The following is a 7106-nucleotide window of genomic DNA, read 5'->3' as shown; positions in this document are numbered from 1 at the left end:
GCTCCTAGAAATGCATCATGCATAGTTGGAGCCAATCCTTGGTATCCTTTGCACAATTCCTAGAGCCAAGTTAGAGCCTTGAGATCCATAAATGCATAGTACATGCTGAGAAGAGCTAGATCCAGGTGAAGGAAACCCAGATCTGCCCAAGGGCAACATGAAAATGAGCAGAATTGAAAGTGTAAGTGATGGTTGGTGCAGATATGAGTTAATGATGATGCATGCAATCAAAATAAGTGAAGGAATCGATCAAACTGAAGAGCAGTGAAGCTTATGGAGAGAGTCACTGCAACGACGCCCGTTGATTTGTTATTGAATGTTAGTTTTCTTGTGCTAATTCCAATTATAGATTTATAAACACATGCTCGTTCATTGCTTCCTATGCATAGGTTTTCTTAGGTTGTTTGGTGATTGTAAACAGGTAAATTTCATCAAGTTTAATGTGACATTCATGCGAAAAATAGCTTAAAAGAACAATTCTGAACAATATAAATAAAAAGTACAACAAACCATCACTTGAACACTTTAACACAATGTTTTGATGAAGGAATTCACCTCTCTTGGGCTACATCTCCTTGGTCCAGCTTCCATGGCTTAGGCATTTGTATTAGCTCAATATGGAAAAAATATTATTTACAAAGCTCTACTGCTCCTGATACTTGCACCAATGTGTTTATAATGTTGAAATTAGCTAGGAACACCTTTTCCTGAGCTCAATTTGGTCGAAAATTGCTCCAGTTATGGCTCAAAAAATTTCTCCCTAGAAATCCTCCTCCAAATTTGGAAGAACTCCAGTTAGGGCCACTAAATCTGGAAGCAGGCCCAAAAATAGCGGAATTCGGAAAATTTACCGCCATCTACTAATCCGAGATTAATTAGTGATAAATGTTGTTTAATTAAACATACACAACTTTAAGCGCTAATCCCATAATTAAACAAATTTGGGATTAATTAAGGCTAATCCAAGATTAATTAAGCACTAAGCGCTCCCACTACATGCAACATTTAACCTTAAATGTTTGCAGTTGTCACATGGAAATAGATTTAACCTTGGCTGTTACATGAACTGGAGGTTAGTGCTAACTGCTTGCGGTTTTGGTGGAGGATCGCTCACATGGCGCATTAACATCTGGTAGTTAATGTTGGGCGGTTAGCCTAAACCATCATCACTCAACATTTAACATAATGCGCTACCCATTACATGTTAAGACTTAATGTAGTGGTGTGGTGGTAATATGTGTGCGTTGTGGAGAGGAGGTCGCGGGGTCGAATCCCAGCACTTCCAACAAATTTTTATCCCTTGCATGCCAAGCCTACCAAGGCTACTAGGAGGTGCCACGTGGCAGCCTCTGGACTTGCCACGTGGCCTTCTCTCATTGGCCCAAAATTAACCAATGAAATTGCGCCAATGCACCTAACACATCACCAAGCTACAACTAATGACACTGAGACACTTAGCAAGCTCTTATTGATCCGTTGACCAAAGTTGACCCTACCTAGTCACTTACCACTTCAGCAGTATGGACTGCTGACTATGTAGTGACTGGGCATTTTTTTTGCAAAATTTCTCATGTTTAGCAAAGAGAGCAGAACTCAATAAATTCCTCATACAAACTCTGTTTTAAGTGAAACGAGTTGCTTTAGGATAATTTTTCTAAGATGGACGCAGTTGTTTAGGTTTCGAGCCATTATGAGAACTTTGAATTTTGAGTTAAATACTGAGTGCCTGGTCATTCCTCCCCACTAGAAGCCTTTTGGACCCTAAAATATAATATCAATTGTTCAATAGGTGAGGTTACAACTCCCTCACCTTCTCAATCTGCAACCATTTGGATTTAGAAGGATTTTGTCCCTTGAGTCCCACTCTAAGGTATTCGACATCCCCTCTCTTTGAAGTCCTGGTTCTTTTGTCAAGTATGAGATCCTGCTGAAGTTCATCAAGATATTCTGGCGAGAAATCATCTATTGATGGCAGCTGAACATGCTCTCCTTGATCATCAATCAAAGGAGGCTCAAACAATCTCAAATTCTCAACATTAACAACATAGTATATTTGCATATAAGGAGGCAAATCAAGCTTAAATGCATTGTTACCAATCTTTTCTAGAATTTTAAAAGGACCATAACAGATTGGCTTAAGCTTTTTACCTTCCCCTTGAAGTCTCTCTTTGCTAATATATAACCAAACTTCGTCTCCAACTTGAAATTTGTGATCATCCCTGTGTTTGCCATGCCTTGCCTTGTATCTACTTTGACTCTTTTCCAACTGTTCCTACATTGTATGATGTATCAACTGAATTTGCTGTCTGAAATTCCTTGCAATATCGAGGTCACTGTGACCATTGATGGTGACATATTTCTCAAAGATGAAGTCCAATGGTGATCTTGGCAAGTACCCAAAACATGCCTCAAACGACGATGTGTGTGTGGAAGAATGCTTTGCCCTGTTGCATGCATGTTGAATGTAATGCAACTATTCATCCCACAACTTGGGATGTTTGTTGCAATATCCTCTAAGAAGATGAATGATTGTTCTGTTGACCACCTTGGTTTTTCCATTTGTTTACGGATGAAAGGTTGTACTCTTTATCAACTTTGTGTCCATCATATCCCACAAATCTGACCAAAAATTCCCAACAAATCGAGAATCTCGATCACTTAAAATAGAAGTAGGAAGGCCAAAATGAACCCAAATGTTTTGGAATAAAAGATGAGTTGTTTTTTTAGCTGTAATTTTCTTTTTACATGGTGTTAGTATACACATTTTGCTAAACCTGTCTACAACTACATACAAGTAACCATGACCTTTCCTTGACAATGGAAGACCTCCTACAAAATCCATTGAGATACTCTCCCAGGGACGTGAAGGTACTGGAAGTGGAGTGTACAATCCTAGTTACATATTACTAGGCTTACTATTTGCACACAAAGAACATCCTCTTATGAAATGAGAAACATTATCAAACATGCGTGGCCAATAACAATACCTTTGGAGATTTGCTACTATCTTACCTACACCAAAGTGTCTAGCAATCAATGAAGTGTGTGCCTCCCTGTTATAGCTCCAAATCTCACTCTTATGGTTTGTGATGCTGCACTTATGGCCTAGGGCAACCCCTCCTTCCAGACCTAGTCCAAAAATTTAAAAAACAGTGTTTTATTCCCTATATGCGACATTGCCCTGAGTTAAACGCGTGTACACGCGGGTCTGTTATACCCAACCCGCGTGTATCTATTAAAACACTTAAAAAAATAATAAATTCCTCTTTTTCGGGCGGAGATCGCGGGTTTACCTGCTGGATCACCTGTTAGTGCCCGTGGCCCAACTGTTCCCAACCAACTCCTAACTAAAAAACTACTTTGGAGAGGGTATAAAAAGACATCAAAGGGAAGGCCAAAGAGAGAGAAAGGAGAGCAAGATTATTATGCTGAGATTTTTCCCTTAGACCAGGTCTGAAGTCCTTGGTGCATTCTGCACTTTCCCCCTTTTGCATAGGAAACCCTTGTTTCCATGTGTATTGGTGATCATTCATTCTTGATATCATCATTGAGTAAGACTTGGAAGGAGCTCTTGTTGGAGGCTTGAGGCTGGAACGAATCCGGGAGGAAGCTTGCTTGGAGCCTGCTGAAGGTGTTCAGGTGATATCTTTCCGATATATGTACTTTATTTGCCTTTATATATAAAGAAACACGTCTTTGTTCCCGAATAATCTTTCTTTATGCTTATGAGATTCTTGTGTTGAATTCTTATGAAAGTGGTTACTTAAAGATTTTTATAACTAACTTGATAGCATAAAGATGATTTATACATAAGTATCTGTACATGTACTGTTGTGTTCTTTGATTTGTTTGTCTTGCAGACCAAAGAAAGAAGAAGGGAACTCCAAGAAGGGTTTGGACCCTTAAGGTCTTCTCGAACGTAGGACCTTAGGTACGTACCCTTAACGTTAGCATTTGCTTAAAAGTAAAAATGATGGCTGTGTGTGTGTGTTTCTTTGAATAAGCAATTTTCAGTCTGGTAGAGTCTTAGCCCAAAGGACCCTAGGGGTACTTTCCCTTCAACCACTCCCTTATGTTATTATTTCTTTCTCCCTGTGGAATACGCAACTTGCCCAAATGATACAACAAACTGTTATGTACATGATAATCGAACTCTTCAATTTGGTTTCCCTGACTCAAGCTTGCATACACATCTCGAAAGTCATTATCATATGCATATTTCTCAATGTAACTTTCGTGAAAAATAGAATTATGCTGGAGTATAACAGATGAATTTACAATAGGACTTGAAATCATATCAACTACCTTATTTTAGATTCCCTTTTTGTACCTGATAACCAAATGAAACTGTTGTAGAAAACCTATCCATCTGAAATTTCATGAATGCTGCAACTTTCACTGTGACTGTAAGTACTACAATGGTTGATGGTCAGTATGGATAATGGTCTCCTTTCCTATCAAGTAGTGTTTCCATTTTTTGAAACTTTGTACCAATGCGTAAAGTTCTTTGTCATAAGTGGGATAGTTAGTTACAACTCCATTAAAAATTTCAGAATGAAATCAAATGGGCTTACCATGCTGCATAAGAACTACTCTCATGGCATAATCACTAGCAACTGTGTGAATCTCAAATGGTTGTTTAAGATTCGAAAGAGCAAATATCAGTGTTGAACTAATCTTTTTCTTCAAAGCATCAAATGCTTTCTATTGTACATATCCCCAGTGGAAGACTTTCTTGACACTTGTCAATGCATATAATGGAGCTGCATTGGAAGAAAAATTAGCAATAAACTTTCTCCAATATTGTGCTACCCCTAAAACGCTTCTTACCTTTGTAACTGTATTGGGCTTGGGCCAATTAAGAATAACCTCAACTTTAGAGGGGTCTATCTTCAACTCACCTCTTCCAAAAATGTGTCCCAAATACACTAAAGAAGTCTTGCCAAATTCACACTTCGACATTTTTAAAAACAATTGTTCTTTTCTCAAGACATCAAGTACTTTGTTTATATGCATGACATGTTCATCTCTAGATTTGTTGAATATGAGTATATCATATAAGTACACAATGAAAAAGTCATCTAGAAATGGTCTCAATACATCATTTGTTACTCTCAAGAAGGTAGATGGATAATTTGTAAGATTGAAAGGCATAACAAGCCACTCAAACAATCCTTGTTTAGTTTTAAATGTGGTTTTCCAAATGTCCTCTTCAGCTATTCTAACTTGATGATAACCACTTCGTAAGTCTAACTTAGTGAAATACTTTACATACCTCAACTCATCAAGAAAATCATCAATTATTGGGAGTGGATAAAGATTCTTTACTGTGATTTTGTTTAGTACATGGAAATCCACACACATGTGCCAAGTCTCGTCCTTCTTTGGTACCAAAACAATGGGTGAACCACATGGTGAAGTAGAAGGGAATATGATACCTTTGTTAAAAAATTCTTGAATTTTCTTCTTGATTTCCATTCTCTCCATAAACGACATGCGATACATGCCAATGTTTGGAAGTGGAACATCCTGCTATAGTTGTATCTCATGCTGAATTCCCCTCTTGGGAGGTAATCCCTTTGGTTCCTTAAACATCTATCCATGCTTGCTTACCACATCAAACAAAATATATTTGAATTTGCGATCACAACCTTCAAAAGATTCATAATCAATATCATTCTTTTTCTTGATGATGAGAAGCACAAAAGTTTTACTTGAATTTACTATTCTTTTTATCTACCCTGCATTAACCAAAGAAATGTTCAGCTTTTTGCGATGGGCTCTCACAATGTACTCCACCCCATTATTGAGCAATAAGAATTTTTTTCATGATGATAAAACACTACTTTCCTATCATACAAATATGGACTACAAAAAATGATTCCTGAGATGTCGAGTGGAACTACATCTAACTAAAATTTATCAATGAACTTTTCAATAATGGCGAACTTGAACAAACACTCCCTTGTAACCTATAAGTTTGATTTGTTAACTATCCAACCCAATGGATATGGCTTATGATGAGGTACAGTTTCAAGGTTTATTTTTTTTACCAAGTCTTATGAATTTAAGTTTGATTGTGATCCACTATCAAATAATGCATCAAACTTTGTATGATTTGAAATTACCCTTACATAAAACAACTCTATTCTTGATTCTTCATTTGGAGTGTTGTTTTGACTATTTGAGGAACTAGTGCTTGGAATAAATTCTTTCCCTTTTGCAACCATGGCTGAAATCTTGGTCTCATCACTAGAATCTAAACCAAGGTCATGTTGTCTGGTAGCAGTTTTCTTTTGTTTTCCCTTATTGTTTTGTTTCTTAGACCTTAGTTCGGGATGTAATTTCCAACAATGGGCTTCATCATGTCTAGGTTTGGAACGATGATGGCATATGGTTTTCTCCCCTTCTTTCTTCACACTTGCATTCTTCTTTCCCTTCCATTTTCCACCCTTCTCTTTCTCCTTACCCTTGAATGGATTTTTCTTATTACCCTCTTCCTGAATGTTCTTGCCTCTAGATTTAACGTGTGTGTCTTGCACACATACCTCATCTAAGTTGTTTGGATTGAACATAAGAATAGTATGTTTCAAATAGGAATGTGAACCCCCAATATATTTCAATAGTGTATCTTGGGAATTCAAATTTACTCCTAACAACAAAGCCCTCTTTCTAAAATCCTGGGTATATTCTTGGACTGTTTGGCCTTTGAGCTGCCTAAAATTATAACAACTCATAATGGATTCTTCCATATAGGATAAAGGGTAAAACTGTCTTTTAATTGCAAAAACAAATTCAAACCAATAAATGGATATCTTACCATGAACTCACATTTCCTCTTGAGTATTTTCTTCCCACTAGACTAATGCTGCTCCTTCTAGCTTCAATGAAGCCAATTGAATCTTTATGTCATCTTCTTAAAGGTTCTAAATTATGCAGTATACCTCCAATTGTCGAATCAAATTGTCTAAGTTTTCTGCATTCACTTCACCATTGTACATGAGAACTTCAAACTTAATGTCCAATTTGAGTAAGGGAGTTTTTCCATTTGGGGTATTTTAAAGAGTATGGGAAATTTCGGTGGTGGTAGTGGTAGATGATGTTGT

This window comes from Pinus tabuliformis, chromosome 4_1 (assembly GCF_031772625.1).
Source record: "Pinus tabuliformis cultivar Carrire ecotype Pingquan chromosome 4_1, CPIR1, whole genome shotgun sequence".
Classification (NCBI taxonomy): Eukaryota; Viridiplantae; Streptophyta; class Pinopsida; order Pinales; family Pinaceae; genus Pinus; species Pinus tabuliformis.
This window is presented reverse-complemented; position numbering follows the sequence as displayed.